The following is a 17,273-nucleotide window of genomic DNA, read 5'->3' as shown; positions in this document are numbered from 1 at the left end:
GGGGAGTTTAAAAAAATCACGTAGGAGGTAGATAAACTGAACTCCCTCAATCCTGCAATGCTGGAAGCAGGGAAATTCCCTGAAATGAGTGATAGAGCGTTTTAAAGCATTTATAAGAAAGTGCTTATTACACAGTGGATAGTAAACTTCTGTAATTTGTTGCCACAGGGGATGTGGGGGAGATGGTATCAGCAGCTTCAAAGAGGCTGGACAAATTCATAGCCAACAGGTCGATATCCATGGTTTAGTGTTTGATAGGAATGGTTGGACTTGATGATCCGGTGGGTCTCTTCCAACCTGGTGATTCTAAGATTCTGTGATCCAGATACTAAACAAAATGAGCAGGGTTGTACTGTGTAATGAATGTGGCTTATGGTGGCCTGTGAGAGAAAAAACTCAGAAAGTGGCAAAGCTCCTGTGCACTCTCTAAACAGACTATTGCTGCGCTCAGCAACAGATCAGTGGTGTGATGCATTTCGTATATTTTATACTTAGAAGGACAGTAGCAATGGAGGTACCCGAAAGCCATATCTCAAGCTTGCAAAATATTCATATGAGATACAAAGTTGGCACCAGTGTTCAGACTACGTCTCACACTGTATTGTAAGCAACGTCCATTCAAGACCAGGAGCCTGAGATAACTTCTGATTTCTGCTTAGCAGCCAAGCAAAGCTGTGACAGCAGCTGGACTGTACTTTGGGAATGTGCCCGTGGGGACCAGCCCTACTCTTGTTAGACTGAGGAGACAAGTCTCCATGCCTGATGAGGTTGCCAGACAAACAACCACAAATGATTATTTTCACAAAGGCTGTGAAGGGGAGCTACAGCCAAGTCCTTGTCAGTCTAAGCATGGAGAACATTCTTCATGCATGGTTCCACTGGCCACAAGAAAACTGTGAGTTAGTGTTGTACTTTAATACCATCCAGCTCAGCTTTGTAAGATTGCTTTGAAACAATTCTGATTTATGGCAGGTAATCACATAGCTAATGAATTTATTTTAATTGAAGAGAATTAGCATAATCTAGTTATAACAACTTTAGGAAAGTGTGGCCAGTTTTTACACTAAAGCCAAACAGGATGACCCAGCTAATTACGGTTCTGACAGCCTCATATCAATCCTTGGCAAATTAATGGAATGACTGATACAGGGCTTGATTCATCAAAAATTAAAAGAAGGGAATGTAATTAATACCAGCCAACAGGGTTTTACTGAATATAGATTAAATCCTACTGTGTTGATTTCTTTTCCCAAATTAAATTTCATGTTTAACCTCTAAAGGTAATATAATAAATAAAAAATAGATTGCCTGGCACGTCACAACACTTTGACTGAGAAATTGTACACATCTAAAGTGTACTGACATATATACTATATGCAATTAAACAAAGGATAAACTCTTTAACTGATGCTGTCCAAATGTACTCATAAACTTGGAATCACCAGTGAGACCTGGTGCTTCCTATGGATGCCAAAGGATTCAGCTGGGAGGAGGGCTGGACTAGCAGCAATGTTCTGATGCTAATGCTGGGGGAAGATCACACAAGAAGGTGTGAAAGCAGTAAGAAAGACACTAAGGCAGCATGGATGTTGAACATGCACTACAGGACAGTCTGAGGGAAATTGTACCTCTGTGGGACAAAAAAATGCAGGCAGTGTTTGAGAATCAGGAGATCTATCCTGTCAGGCAGAGGCTGTGAAAAGAAGTGGTGGATCAGAGATGTAAAGACATGACTATGAGGTCTGACTGTGGCCAGTCGTAAAACACAGTGTAAGCTGGTGAGAAAGCTCAAGTAGCATTGCTGCACTGCTTAGCCTCCCTTTCTTCTGTAGAAATAGCTTTTCTATAATGTGCTTTTATCTCCCTGCTCTCTGTAGGGCATATTTCTTTCATCTTTAGCAGCCTCATCAGTGCTGGGATGTTTCTGGAGGAATACACCACAAGTTCCTAGAACAGATAGGATGAAACACGTTCTAGAGGAGCCCATCTCTCTTCACTGAGAAAAGGTGAAATCTAGAAACTGGCTTAGATTAAGACCCTCCATTTTAGAGAGATAAAATTGAATAAAATTAATCGTGCCTGATAACTGCAATTTTAGACACACTTGGAGACCACAAATCCTTTTAAGTGTGGATGGTGATGAGACTATCTGGTGATGAGACTATCTGGCACTGAAGTTGATTAAGCTTTCTTTCTAGTCAAGATAAAATGACAGTACTTGTTAAAATGTTTTGAAGTGGTTGTCTGTGTTCCTTGGAGCTGCCTATGATCCTTCAGACCAAAAGAACTTACAATATTGAAATTAAAATACTTTGTACCACAAGATCCTACCACATGACATGAAGGGCAAAGATAATGTGTTACAGAAGCTAAGAGACTGCAAATTATTTTCAAGGGCTTGAGTGAGTTCAGCAGGAGAAACAGGTAAATTAGAACAGGTAAATTAGAGTTTTCTAAGAAATGCATTAAAGCGGTTTTGAATTGAGAAGGAGAGAGAATGTTTAGACAGAATTTAACAAACAAATGTTTGTTATAATCAAAACTGTATTATAAAAGATGAATTGCTGATACAATCCAGAAATCTACATGATCCTGTTTATTGTTTTAATTGGCTACATCTTGGTTAAATACCAGGAAATTATTGATACCTCATGGCAGGTGCTTTGTGAGTTTGGTTTTGGTACATCATAAGCAATTTTAACAGCTGAGTATAGTTTTTACAATTCACTGATCAAACAAGCAATTTCCTTTAAATATTTCCGATGATATAAATTAGCTCTATGATTAGAGTATTTCTTTTCCTCAGTTATATTGCAGATTCCTAGACCATATACTGAAAAAAACCAACTTTCTTGCACATTGAATGAAATCCTGCCTCACTGAGGTCAATTCACTATCTTCAGGGGACAAGGATTTTCATTCGGTCTCTCCAATATTTCTGATTTTTACATTGAACCCAGTTGAAATACCTGCCTGTGCTTGCAGAGTGGGACCTACGTGTAGAGAAACTGGAGCCCACTCACCAAGGAATATTTGTAGAGCTTGTTCAGGATTGTCAGAAGACTGTCAATATAAGAACACTTCTAAAACTCTCTCAGCAACAACAGTCTGATTTCATACAAACAGTTCCAAATGTGCTGAGAGGATATTTGAAATATTTAATTCCATTCCTTTCTCCTGCACATTCATTAACTTCAGGAGGAAAGTTCATAACATAAGATTAAGCCATAATGTTAGGACATCCATAGTTTGGAATGACTGACTGGTAAAATGACGAGCCAGAACATACATATAATGATTAACATTTTAAAATTAATATTGTGAACTCATTTTGGCCTCAAATTCAACTGAGTTAATTCAGCCTCCATGTAGAGATTATGCTACAAAGATACCGGTGAATGTTAAAGAACTACGGTGACATACATTTCAGTGATGTCTTTAGATCCAGCCTCCTGCCATTCAGGGATCAGAAAAGTAATGGAAAACTTAAAAAAACCCATAAAATTATAGTTATTCAGTATATTGAACTGCATGTACCACAAAATGAAGCCACAAGTAAATTAGTGTCGCGGTTTAGTAATAAAGCAATTGTTGGAAAATTAGTAGGCACTAGTAGAATTTGCCTATATCATCTTTCTTGGATGCAAGACCCAGAGGAAAAGAGTACAGAGAATATTAAAGACAAGCTTCTTTTGCTAAAGGAGATAATGAGATGTAGAGATAGTAGGCCATGCAGCAGCATTTAGATTTTTAAGTATTTTGTAAGCAATCCTATCATCAGTTTGTTGTCCTATGCTCAGCTTAAAGGGTGTTGGACCATTGAGGAACATATGTTTTACATGTATGGAAGCAAAGCTATTGAAAGATTGTGAGTCTGAGGTGGGCATAAGCACAGATATAAGGATCATCAATGCTGATATGTGTACTGAAAGCACACTACAAGCAATCATTCAGATGTATGTATCATTTCGTACCTCATCAGACAGGACCAGGTGAAAGGTTTTTTCCTTCAAAATAAAGCAGCATTGCAGGCATTTAAAACAAATGGTCCAGGTCTTTTCCATACTCACGCCAGCTGGAGAAGCAACTAGTATGGGAATTTCAGCTGCATTGTGCACCTCTGTGGAAACAGATGATCAAAACTTTTTGGTAGCATAGAAGTAAACTTCCTACAGCCATTCCTCCATGCTCCCATTCCTTAATGTAATTCATCACCCTTAATGTAATTAATTTGGAAAGAAGGAAGAGAATTTTTCCCGAAGGAATTTCTTGGCTGACAGCTGTTTTGCATAATCAGTGCAGAAAAGGTGGTGGTGGTGGAGCATACTCCAGCTATTACTTCTTAATGGACATTTGCTTTGCTTTACTACTGGTTTCCTCAGAAAGATAACTAGAGAGATTCCATATAAATTCCTTCCCCTATACAATTAATTCTTTAGCCAAGTATGTAAATTACAGAAGCTTCTGCTTTGTTGCAATAATGAGCACCCAGTGCCCGGTGAGCCTGCAAGTCACTTAGATATTCCCTAGAAGTATCAGCATCACAGAGCGTCAGTTAAAAAATTCTCCTTCCCAATGAGAAAATGCTAACATCTTAGATACTATTTGCTTTGTGCGACTGCAAAGTAAGGAAAATGCAAAGACCTCAATAATGTTTGTAAAATTACTTGTGAGTAATTAATGAGCAAAACTATATTCATTTTGTTAATTATTCGAGCCTCTTTGACTGTATTTGTGAAGTGAAATGGAAAAACATTATAAAGAAAAAGCAAATTATCATTTGACACTTTTCAGCAGCAAAGTGTAGTGAAGAGAGGGGGTAGAGAGTAGTTAATATGTAATAAATCGAATATTTGATTCCTTCCAGAAAATGTTTACCTAATTTGTGAGAGGGGAAGAATCACATCTTTCCCTCTTTACTCATATAATATATAGGTGACTTGTGGAATGTGGCTCTAATTTTCCATGTTTGTTTTAAATGAAATCTGTGTATTTTTCTATTCTAAATTTGGAAAGAACAATAAATCTGGTAGGAGTTCAGACACACAGCCCCCTGCCAGTGTACATGTAGATGTTCAACAGTAGGTGGTGCTCCCAGGGTAGAAATGTATATCATCTTAAATGTATGTTAGAGAGATTTTACTGAGGAAGGAGAGATCATTGGGGTTTTTTAAATTGTAACTGAGGAGTATAAAAAAGTGCAAAGTCTCTAAAAAGGTATTAAATGTTATACTTACTGACTTCTAAATCCTGTGCAACGATGTGAATACTCAAACAAACCTGGAAGACGTGCATTTTTCAGTCTGTTCTTTTTCTTCCAAATATTAACAGAATAAATTGTTCACTCAACATATACCGTGACTATGGAATTCTCTCCATGTGCTTTGTTGCCCAGATTTCATTCAGATTTGCTGGGAATGTTAGTATCAAAACCAAATTACCTGCATGGTTTTCTCAGTTGTTAAATGATTCATCTGTTTTGTGCACTTTAAATATTCTTTTTGAATTACATCCTAGCTCTATAGCACGTACTATGGGATTATTAAAAATCCTAGAGTGTTTTCAAAGTCATAAATAGCAATAGCAGCTAATATTTTCTGTTGGGTTTCTTTGCTGTAGGCATTCTTCATTCAATATACATTTGCCTTTCTGTTTCGTTGCTTGAATTTTCTGATACAAATATGGTCTCACACATTCTTTGGATGATCAGAACATCACATGGGGGGCATAACTTAGTACACTCCAATTCCAGCTTGAGTGTCACTGGCAGAGTGTCCTACAAATCTTTAATGAAATATAGAACTGAAGTTAAATTGCAGTTGAAAACAAACCACAAAGATCAAATATCCCAAATATAATGGATTTTAAAGAATAGGCTGTTGGTTTGGTTTTTTTTTTTACTGAATATTGGACTGCGTTTGCCTGTTTACATTTCCATAGGAGTTCAACAATATTTGTTATAAAATACGATTTGTTTATACACAATCTGACAAATCTGGTAATTTGCAAACAGTGTATTTCGTTAATTATAGTAGGTGCTTCGGCTATTTACGCATTTGAGCAGCTTGAGCTAAATTGAGAGAATAAAACCAATGAGGCAAGAAAGTCCAATTAAGAGTACATTAATCAAATGCCCCCCAAATGCCTTTCCTCTCTCATATATATAGTTGTATTTCATGTAGAGTGTCTATTCAATGTCATTTGTCCTCTGTATCTAAACCAGTATCTTGCTCAGTCAATGTGGAGTAATAAATGTAAAACAAATGTCAAATGCCTGGTTTTGGATACTTCATTTTATATTTGTATAGATTTTGTAGCTCATTTGTATTTAAACTATTCTTCTTTTTAAGATTAATTATAACCAAGAAACAAAGAGATGCGAAAATTACTACCATGTTAAGAAATGGCTGTTTCAAACCCAGGCTGCTTTTGATCCATCATAGTTGCAGTAGGCTATCTTCTCATCTGCATTGGAATAAGCAGAAGTAGTCTCTGTTGGTTTTCACATAAAATTCAAAATAGAAAAGCACTTTAACCGTGCGCTTATAATTCGTTCCCTCAATATCTGATCAACAACATTAGCTTGGCTCAGCTTCTAGTCTAATACCATAAATCAAGAATAGGTCTGTGGGAACCCCTATGAAAAGTTTATTTTGCTGTACTGATGCATCTCTCAATAAAACAAAAATGAGGACTTGCAGTTGTTCTGATACACAAATGAGGTAGTCAAGTAATCTGAGAGGAGGACGTTGGAATTCCACTTCTCTGTTCCATCACAGCATGTTTATGTGATGCCAGGCAAGACTTTTATGACCAGATCTAAAAAAAAAATTATAGACCATCTGAAAAAATGGGTGGACCACTCTGTAGGTAAGGAATTGGCTGGATGGTCGCACTCAAACCGTTGTGGTCAACGGCTCAATGTCCGAGTGGAGATTGGTACAACATTCCAGAATTGAAAGGGGGTCTACAGAAAAGACAGGGAGGGACTCCTTCTCAGGGAGTGATAGGATGCAGGATGTCAGTGCAGTGATAGGATGAGAGGTAATGTTTTTAAGCTCAGAGAGTGTAGATTTAGATTGGATATTAGGAAGAAATTTTTTCTTGTGAGGGTGGTGACTCACTGGTACAGGTTGCCCAAAGAAGTTGCAGATGCCCCACTCCTGCAGGTGTTCAAGGTCAGGTTGGATCAGGCTTTGAGCAATCTGATCCAGTGGAAGGTGTCCCTGCCCATGGTAGAGGGGTTGGAACTGGATTGTCTTAAGTTCCTTTCCAACCCAAAGCATTCTATGATTTTATCTGAAATTCTAAATAAAAAAGACAGGTATATTTTGTTGTTAATAAGGAGTAAATAAATATGCTCAGGTATATGATTGCCCTTTTCATTAGTAATGCTCCTCTGCAATCTGGCATGTATTAAAAAAAGGCAGAAAAAAATGTTTGATAGTACTTTATGCCTTGGGCTAATTTGTTTAAATTTAAAATATTGTTCTGAACTAAAATTAAAACATATGCTCTGTGCATATGTTATGCAGGCATAAAACATTTTATACATGAAGTATTTCAGATTGATGTTCTTCTCATAAGTAAATGAAGATATTTTTAAAAATGTACACCTAATTTGTTTCTAGGGATAAGCAGGCTAAGCAAATGTGCCTTGCCTCAGTGCTGCTTTAAAAGCAGACTCAGAGAGAACCTTGGATCAAATATTTGATACAACCCTCTAGCACTCAATGAGATATGTCATAGCAGCTTTTATGTTTATTCTCTTAATGCCAAATCTTGAAAAAATACCAAGAAAGAACACTGGCAAAAGTTAAATATATGTATATATTAGTCCATTTTGTCTCCTAGCAGAAATAGAGCTTGTTACATATTTATAAAGCTCTGCATCCATTCCTCTGGCATTCCAGGAAGCAGTTCGACCTGTTGTTTTGCAGAAAGGGAGGACTGAGGGACCAAGAAGTTCAGAAGGCTTGCCCAAAGTCACTGATTGGGTAAAATAATAGAAGTAGAGAGAAAACAGAATAAAACCTGACAGTTTTTCTCTCACAGTAAATTAATAGTTCTCTCCAGTGCTATTATTGAATTATAACAGTCTTATATTCTCAATTTTCTTACCTCCAGTAAGATTCCCTCACTGTCCAGTAATGTTTTGCCACTTAATTAGCTCGATGGTGAGCAGAGGCAGGAACCTATTCCTCAGCTGATAAAATCCTCCCACAATTAAGCTGAAATAATAAAGAAGCATTTAAATTACAGAGAACCAAAACTCAAGATTTCTTTCACTAGGAAAATATACATTGTATGAAGAAATTACTGAGCAACACATGTGCATATATGGCTGTAGGCTTCAGCTGTACGGTTGATTCTCCTTGTCCTGGCATGAAAAATGATACTTACACACAATATGAATTAAAGAAGTCAAAATAAAATAATCATCTCACAGAATAATTTGCTTTCCATGGGATTTTCTGAACCTTGCAGTGTTAATCAAAGTTCTCAGTGTGCCTGGAAACTTTATCCTCTAAATAGGCTCCTTGGCCACCATGCTACTTTATTGACCTCTGTTATCCTGCAAAATAATATATTCTCCCACAATACGTCCACTGTTTTATTTGGCCTGTAGACCTGTGGGATTCATTCCTTTTCCAAAATCATAAGTTATGGGATCATGTACTGATTATGGAGCACGGCCAAGAGCCTAAATACAGTTTCTGAGAACAAGTTGATAGCATCCAGTCACATTGCTTGGTTCTTGATTGCCAGATGGCTCCAGTTTATATTTAAAAGCAAAAAAAAAAAGAGTTTAAAAGTGGACTAAGTATGGTTTACGTGGTCAGGCAGTCTCTAAACACTGGCCAGTGCAGGGCTGTATGTCCATGCTGGGATCCTAGCCATCTCTGCCACTGGCTTTGCTTTCTATTCGGTACATGGCAGAACTTCCCTGGCAGCATTTTGAATTCCAGGCTACGACCCAGTGCTAGGCAGCTGTTCCTCTAGGCAGAGGCAATTCAGCTAAAGCCCTTGCTGCCTACTGCTGCGTCTGTTCCTGAGGCAAGAAGTATCAGAGCTTTTTAAAGGAGGCCTCGCTCAGTCTTCTCTCTCCATCTCAGGCCATCATTTTTTCCCCTCTTTTGGATCATGGCAATTAGGACAGCTGGAAAATCTATCGAGAAAGCTCTGCCTGATCACACGGCAGACAACTGCACACTGAAGAACATTAAATGTAAATGCAGCTGAGATTTCTCCTGGAATTTACAAGTTCATTGAGTGTTTCTGCAGACAACTAACGTATTGGACATCTATTTTAGCTTCGAGCTCAACCTAGGAACCTCTGTGCAGCAGCGGTATGCGTGTCCTATCCAAAAAGAAACGTGGAATTATTTTTTTAAATCCTAATGAGGCCTCCAAAGCCAAATATCTATTCCGTAAATTGATAGGAAGTATGTTATTTTTGGCCTAGGCTTGCATTAACTCAAAATTTGGGCAGAAAATCGTTCTATTCTTTTTTTCATTTTACTATTCAAATTAACAGATGCACTTCCTATCATTTGGTACTTCTTCTGTCAATAACACACAAATACCATGGAAACATGCCAAAGATTTTCTTAGCAACCAAGCCTCTTGCCTGATATACATGATTAACTGTAACAGCCTGTTAAAAGCTTAAAATAAACCTGTCTTTTTTATTTAGAATTTCATATAGTGAAATGAGTTTCAGTGGTAATGAATTTAGCACAGTTTCAGAAGAATTTATTTTTTTGGAAGCTGAGCACTCAAAAGATGTCATGGCAAAAGCAAGCGTCGCTGTAAAGGCAAATCTGCTGGGATCGGTCCAATGACTGAGTTCAGGTAAAGTAAAAGCACTCTCACAAATTACCAGTATTGGCTCCCCTATGATTAAAATGTGAATTGATTCATGCCTTGTTAGTGCATAATACTGCTGCAGAAAGCATCCTTCTTCACGAAGCAGTAGTGAATTCCATTATGAAAGATGGGATTTTGACAAGGTATTTGTAGTTCCAAGTGGATAAACATTTTGGAGAATAGTATATGGACTCTGGGCACTGCTTTCTAATTCTCTGGAAGATGAAGATTAATCACATTTTCAGGAAACAGAAGTTGTAGTTTTTATGTCTTTGATGAAGTGAAGCATAAAGTAAAGCAAAATATCACAAGTTCTATCCTGTTTCTAGGGAATCTTTTTTTGTATTTACTTAGAATAATCTCCATTGAATTCACAGTCCTTCAATTAGACCCAAGGTACAGGCTGATGGTATACAAAAAAGAATTATTTTTAGAAGAAGTGTACATAACTGCTATAAAAACATAGAAAACAACAATATCTGAGGTGAAGACTGACATTCACTTGAACTCAGCTTCTTAGAGGCTCGTGTGGCAGGTTTTTATCACACACTAGCCATACATTTACATTGCAGCCATCAAAAACTGTAGAGACACTTACATGTCTTCATAGATATTAGACACAGCTAGAATTTACATATCCTGTTTCTCCAGCAATCCTAAAAATAGGTTTACATGACCAGGAATTTTTCTGACATTGAGAAAAAAAAAAGCATTATTAAGTAGGGAAATAAGAAACAAAGGAAGAACAAGACACAGCATTAAGCGTTATCAGCTGAAGACCTTAAGTAGCCCTTTATTCTGGTCTTTTAAATAGTTTATGGGCAATGGCAGCCTTAATGATCTCATAGGAAGAATGACTTCTCCAGTAAACCTGTTCATTGAAATTTAATGATACACCTCCAAGTACAATTCTCCTAATTTTTGCCTTCTCTTGGCAAGCATGATACATCCTAAAAACTCTCCTCTCCACAAGTGACCCACAAGACGTAATGCAAATAGCTGCAGTATAGTAATGTAGAATGATCTATTGGCTGTGCTAAAGCTTACAGCAAGTTAGATATTCTTAAAGCTCTGCAAACCTATGCAGACTAGTAAGGAAAAAAATAATTTAAAACATTTAACTCTTGTTTTAGCAGGTTTTATAGGAAAAAGTTGTTAGAAAAGTAAATATTAGATGCAACTTTGAAGACAAAGAATACTTCAGTTACCTGGAGCTGAGCAGCTTGAGCTGTGCCCCACTGCTGCCGTTAGGGGTGTCTGAAATTGTACTGGTGCCAAATGTTAGCATGGAGAATAATATTTGCCTGTGTTACGGCATGATAATAAAATGCAATGACCAGTATAAACCGGCTCAATTATTCACTTCTGCTGTCAGGGGGTGGGAAAAGGGCTTCCATAGCCATTTTGACAAACACGTTGGCATCCCTCTCTGCACTGTGATTCTGCCTGATGCTGTTTCTAACCTTTATAGCTCTGTTGCAAAGGTAGAAAATGACCTTGAAATAACAATCATTTTTGTTAAAATTTGGTCTATGCATACGTTTCTGAAGCAGTAATGTAGACAATGGTCTTGTAGGTAAGGGATTTCATCTCTCGTCTCCTAAAACACAGACGGCTGTAATTTCTTATGGATCTGATCCATAAATACGCAAAACACTCCTGTAGGAATTGAGAGAACTGTCTGACTTTTTAGTCCATGTGACATTTGCTGTCTGTCTGAAGTAAGACTAGTTTTCTGCAATAAAAACAGTGTTTGTGGTAGAAAAAGAAGATAATTCAAATTGAGCCACGTCACTCCTGGAACTAATCACTTTTAAGGCTGAGAAAGAAGTCTCTTTTATGCACAATGCAGTAGTTCAGTTCTCATTAATTTCAATTAGAATTTGATGAACTTCTTTGGTTTATTACGTTGTCATTTGCACTACATTTTCAAATTGCAGTAAGACATTAAATATTCTCACAGGTGGTAACAGCTCACAGGAGATTTCATGCAATGCACGACACATAATGAAACCCAACTCATTATTATTATTAATTATTTGTACTACTTTATTGCTTAGGACTTGTAGTCCTGGATCAAGACCTCATAGCAAGATGTACAAAGCCAGAACAAAAAGGCGTTTACTTCTGTGATTGTTATAGATCTGAGGTTGTTAATGGCATTGCTTGGCTTAGGAGCCTGAATTTGAATTTTCATCTTTCCAAAACCTGTGCAATGCTATCTGAAGAGTCAATCAGATTATCTGATGAGCGTTCAAACTGCCCTTGCAAACTCTGTTAGGAATTCATGCTGCTCGAGCAGCCATACTCACTCAGCTGACCCGTCAGGAAACCCCCAGGATGCGGAAAACTCATCACTCACAGCAGTCTCAGTCCCCTAGCGCTGTTCTGCCTGGCCTCCCGCAGACTGAAGAGCAGTGAGCACCTCTCAGCCCTGCCTGGTCCATTCCATTGCCGGTTCCTTGCACAGAATTGGCACTAAGATTCTTTGTAAGTGCTAAGAAAATGCTGAGGTATTTTGTATGAAAGAGCCTCAGGAAGAAAGGGCAGTTGTCTATGGCACCTGTTGGTGACTTCTCTCCTAGCTTCACTGCAGAGGGTCTGAGAGCCCTTACACTCACATCAGGTGGCTTTCCTGGGACAGAAGGATGCTACTGGCCCTCTGTGGTCTAAAGCAGGTGCTAGGAGGCAAGATTAATGCAAAACCCACCCCCAAACAGCATTGCTAGAGTACAGCCAGCTCGACGCCAGAAAAAAGATTCTGCAGGTGCATCAGTGTGAGCCTGGCCAGCAGTTCCGGGTAAGCAGTGGATAGTGAAACTACGTCTCCTGGAAGACTTAAGCCACAAATGAATATATTTGATATGAATGATGTTTCACGTCTATATTTATGCAAGTTACAGGAAGAGATTGAAGATGAAAACCATGACTTGAAGCATGTCCCCAGTTCTAGCGCTGCCATGACACAGCCTGGACAGTCCAGGGGTTTCTGGGGAAACATTCTGGGTCCCCACATAAAATGTCGAGAGATCTGGGGTTGTTTAGCCTGGAGAAGAGGAGGCTGAGGGGAGACCTCATCGCTTTCTATAACTACCTGAAAGGAGGTTGTGGAGAGGAGGGTGCTGGCCTCTTCTCCCAAGTGACAGGGGACAGGACAAGAGGGAATGGCCTCAAGCTCCACGAGGGTAGGTTCAGGCTGGACATCAGGAAAAAATTTTTCACGGAAAGGTTCATCGGGCACTGGCAGAGGCTGCCCAGGGAGATGGTTGAGTCACCTTCCCTGGAGGTGTTTAAGGTGGATGAGTTGCTGAGGGACATGGTTTACTGGCAGATAGGAATGGTTGGACTCAATGATCCAAGAGCTCTTTTCCAACCTAGAAATTCTGTGATTCTGTGATGTCAAAGGCTTTACAGAAGTCCAGATAAATGACATCCATTGCTTTTCCCATGTCCACTGATGTGATCACCCCTTCTTAGAAAGGCACTAGGTTGGTGAGGCAGGTCTTGTTGGTAAGGCAGGTCTTGCCCTTGGAGAAGCCATACTGGCTGTCTCTAATCACCTCCTTGTCCTCCATGTGCTTTAGCACAGCTTCCAGGAGGATCTGTTCCATAATCTTCCCAGGCACAGAGGTGAGGCTGACAGGTCAGTAGTTCTCAGGGTCGTCTTTTCTACCCTTTTTAAAAATGGGGACAATGTTGCCCCTCTTCCAGTCACCAGGGACTTCTCTTGACTGCCTTGACTTTTCAAATATCATGGAGAGTTTCTTGGCAACCACATGTACCAATTCCTTCAGGACTCTGGGATGCATCTCATCAGGTGCCATAGACTTACATATGTTCAGGCTCCTCAGGTGGTCACAAATCTGATCTTTCTCTACTTGACTCAGGAGGTAATGGATTAATGTCAAAGTCCCAGCCCAGTGCCACTTGGGGCTGTTTATTTAATGCAAGGGGTACAAAGGGCTAGTAGACATCACACAGAAGTTATGAGAGATGTGCACACTTGTAAGATTGGGCAGCCAGCCAGGCAAAATATGGTATTTAAAACCCCCACACGTAGGTGACTGTATCAAGCACCTGTTCATTGCAGTTCAGCTGGCCTGGCTTGAGGTGTCTACTTCAGAATGAGTTTAACTGGCTCCATTGATTCACAATGGAGAACTCTACACTCAAGAAGCACAGATATATGATGTGCTTTTATAACCTACAGCCAGACATGTAAACTTAAGTTTCTTAATCTATATCTGTCTCCTGCTCCTTCTCCACGGAGCTGCCATGTAGGCATTGCAGAGGACGGACCAAATTCCCACCCTGGATGAGGGCTGCGGAGTCTGAATACATATCAGTGCGTGGCAGTGTTAGTTTTGCGGTTGGACTTGATGATTTTCAAGGTGTTTTCCAACCCAAATGATTCTATGGTTCTATATGCTTTACAACCCCCAGTGCTCTCACCCTCTGTGTGAACATGGATAGAATAGCCAGAAAATTCTGGGGTTGTCCTGGAACACATAGGAGAGCTTTTGAAACCTGAAATGACTTTTCAGCAAGGGGAAACTGTTTCCTACCCATCTCTAGCTCCAGTCTTACCAGGCATCTGAGACATTAAAATGTGAAAGAAAAACCTTACTAGGGGTTGATGAAAAAAGTAATGAGATCCTAGCTATTTTCTTAGATAAACAAATGGACTCTTTCCAGAATTAACAAAGTAAGTTTCAAGGGAGCAAACCAACCTTACCACTCTGTAAACAGCAACAAAGGATGCTGAGAACAGAGACAAGAGCAGCGCGCACCTAAAATTAATAAAGAAAGAAAAGTATGTCAAGGTGAAGAAGCATCAAAGTGAGAGCACAACAGCAGTAACCACGTCCGCAAGATGAAAAGAAGTAAAGGGAGTTAATTCTCTCATCACAAAAAGGTACTTCCTCAAAATAGGTGGACTCAATATACAAATACGTGTAGCTCTGTCTGTTCTGGAGATTTCTCTCACATTTTCGTGTCTGATTTAAGAAGAACATTTTGGTAGTCTCATCCTGTCAAAAAGTGAAAAGAAGACAATACACTGGTTTATGCCAATGGCAACTATATTTTGACATATTGTTTGGCATTTGAAAGTGCATTTAATGAGAGAAGCAGGAATAAAAAAAATGTAGCTACATACAAGAATGTAAAAGGCATTAGAAGGATTAACCACTCTTCTATCAACATAATATGTGTGCTAGTAAAGTCAACAAATGACCAGATGTGGGACTTCATTATTAAACAAATGGAATCAGAGGTGTATGATCAATAGCAGTAAGAAAACAAGAAAAAAAGATTTTTTTCAGAAGCAACTCAGTACCTTTTTTGATCATGTTACAGATTTGGTTGATAAATGCATAAATGCTAATCCAATATATTAAATATATGTATATATAGGAAATTATTATATTTCTACTGAATCATCACTAAAACTGCAAATGATAAAACCAGATAACTGACCAAATATCAGGATACCTAGGGAATCTTCACCAAGGAAGTGCATTTTTTAATGTGTTGTCACGTCTCCTCACATTATTTAACTTTCATCAGTGAACCAGAAGGAAGAATAATACTGCTGATAACGTCAGCACATAAAGCAAAAAGAGGAGGTTTGTTAAATAACAGAAAAGATGTCTTCCCTCCAGCAGATGCAATAAACTGAGTAGAAACGAGCAAACAGTATTCATTTACAGTGAAGCCAAATAGTTACATACTTGGAAAAAGAACATTTGTGACTATGGGAGCAGAAATTACGCCCTGGGGAAAAGAAGTAGATCACAGTAGACGGTGAGTTAGTCATGAAGCTTCAGTACATAGTGATGCTTTAGAGAATTAACTCAATCTTTAAATGCGTAAGGGATGGCACACTGAGTAAGAGTAGGGGGTTCTATGTGCTCTGTATTTAACATCAGTTACTTGAAAGATAACATTTCTGGCCTCAGCAGAAACAATGGGAAATTGTCCCTCATCACATCAGTTCTTTGCCCTTACGTTACCTACATGCGAGAGGCAGTTCACCTGTGAAGCTGAAAAATATCAGGGACTGTGGCTTTATGTTGGATGAACGTGGGAGGGATGCCAAGTATATGGAAGATTAATTGGGACTAAGATAAAGCATGAAGCTGGTACCAAGCACATCAGAATAAACATGATTAAAAGACTGGGTGTTGCAAACAAGAATCTTGAGTGAGTGAGAAAGCCAGGCTGGATAAACCCACCTGGGAATGAGAGCGTGGGCGTGAAATAGGCAAAACAAAATATCCTGTTTGTTTTCTTAGTTCAAGAATCGAAGAGCTGCATAAGTCAGCTTGAAAGAGAGAAGCCAGTGTATTTTCTTATTTTGACTTCTGTATGGTGTGCTGATTAAAAGTATATAGTTAGAGAAAACTGCGAGGTCTGCATCTCCTTCATCGCCACAGATGCATACTTTTATCTATAGGTCCCACCAGTTATCAGCAATACATTGGATGATGAATATCATTATTATATATATTCGGGTTAACTGTCATAAAATTTGAAAGCAGCTCCTAATCAGCCACATTTTCATTAGTGTGTTGACCAAATGACTGTAATCAGTAATAAATAATAATTGTCAGTTATTAAGAGATGAGGCAGAGATCATATGCCTGGTTCCTTTACCTTTGTAGCTGTTCACATCCACATATCAATTTCAACTCAAAATAATTTCTAATAATGATTCTAACAAACCAATTTACCTCTGCCTGGTAAGCTAATAAGGAGGTATAGGTACAGTAAACTGTCTACAGATACTATGTTTCCAGAGATAAGGGGAGCCTGACTCGTTTAGCATCACAAAGCCAAGAAGCAAGAGTAGCTCCTTTCAGAAACACCTTGGAGCCAGTGGAGAACCAGAAAAGCACCATCAACTTTATTTTGAAAATCATAGACTTTCTTTTCACTAAAACAGTGAGAATGGCTTTCTAGAAGGAAGCGTGGGGCTTAAAAGGCAACTTAAGGTAGACTGAGCTAACTAAGCTTAAATAAAGAGTTATATGACAGGTTTTCTTGTCTGAGCATGGGACTGGTGATGAAGAGATGCCTTCTGCTCCTCTGCTGTTACAGTGAAATAGAGGCTGGGACTTAGGAGCGGGTGCTGCTGAACACTGTATAGAAGTTATACAAAGGTCATAAATACAACAAATCCAAAATCTTTGGAAAAAAGTGAAAGAGGTTCAGGAGGCTAGAGTGCTACGGGGGCTTGCATGGATGCAGTGGGACACAGTGTTAGAATCAGGGTGAACTGGAGAATGTCTGAAAAGAGAAAGAGAGAAATGGAAGGCTTGAAAAGATAAAAAAAAAGGTAAAACATTGACACTGCTTTAAAGCAGGTACAGCCTGCCAGCCAGACATTTGTTTTCTATTCT

The sequence above is a fragment of the Phaenicophaeus curvirostris genome, chromosome 2, assembly GCF_032191515.1.
Source record: "Phaenicophaeus curvirostris isolate KB17595 chromosome 2, BPBGC_Pcur_1.0, whole genome shotgun sequence".
NCBI lineage: Eukaryota > Metazoa > Chordata > Aves > Cuculiformes > Cuculidae > Phaenicophaeus > Phaenicophaeus curvirostris.
Note: the sequence above shows the minus strand (reverse complement) of the source record.